At 39.6% G+C, this 960-nt stretch overlaps 1 non-coding gene across 1 annotated transcript; it reads left to right on the top strand.

Moving 5' to 3' along the window:
* Positions 1–252: 252 nt before the first annotated feature.
* LOC131244888 (small nucleolar RNA R71) lies at positions 253–359 on the top strand. Its single transcript, XR_009170659.1, has one exon. It is a non-coding gene; the product is annotated as a small nucleolar RNA R71 (small nucleolar RNA).
* Positions 360–960: the final 601 nt, after the last annotated feature.

The raw sequence follows: 960 nt of genomic DNA, 5'->3' as shown, positions 1-960 counted from the left end.
TTTATACTTCAGATCATCCTCTTCTTTCAAGAGATACAATCCACCTTTCTCCTTAGATTGAATCAGCCTAAACGTGGTGTTCAATTTTGGGTAATAGTCCTATGATTGTGTTTTTTCAGCAAGACTATCGAGGTAATCCCATACCTCGTCAACATTTTTATTAATGAATTCTCCATTACACATTGTCTCAACCATTTGGCGCATGGAAGATGTCAGTCCATCATAAAAAAAATTGTAATGTGCCACGTTTCAAAGCCGTGTTGTGGGCATGAACTGACCAAATCCTTGAACCTTTCCCAACATTAGTAAAATATTTCATCCTCCTATTGAGTGAAGTTCATGATTGCTTTTTTAAGGGTAATTTTTTATGATGTAAAAAAAATTTCTTTATAAATTCCCTTTGCATATCATTCCATGTGCTAATGAATTTAGGACGCAGTGAATGTAACCACGTCTTAGCCTTCTCCTTCAAGGAAAAAGGAAAGAGTCTTAGCCTAACTGTGTCCTCAGACACATTTTAAAAATATAAAGTGGCTATGATCTCATCAAACTCTTTCAAATGTAGATATGGTTCTTTAGATTCAAGCCCATGGAACTTAGAAAGGAGTTGGATAACCCCTGGCTTGATGTCCATATGTCCTGTATTTTTAGGAAAAATCATGCATAAGGGCGTACTCACCCCCGCTGGTTGTAAATAATCTCATAAAGTACGAGGCAGGGGTGCTTGATACACCTCATTCTCATCCTGAATGTCCTCCACCCTAGGTTGGGGTAGAAGAGGTTGGTTTTCAGCCATCACTTCAATTAACTCAGGGGATTTCGAGTGGTGTCTAGTCCTGCGATGGATAGTCAACCCCTCAACCAATCCTCCTTCAGTCAAGAGACGTCGAGTGTTGTCACGGGCCCACTTGGGCATGAAACACTCATAGCCCTTAATCAAATTCGAAACCTAATCCTAAG

This window comes from Magnolia sinica, chromosome 4, assembly GCF_029962835.1.
Source record: "Magnolia sinica isolate HGM2019 chromosome 4, MsV1, whole genome shotgun sequence".
Classification (NCBI taxonomy): domain Eukaryota; kingdom Viridiplantae; phylum Streptophyta; class Magnoliopsida; order Magnoliales; family Magnoliaceae; genus Magnolia; species Magnolia sinica.
This window is presented reverse-complemented; position numbering and strand designations above follow the sequence as displayed.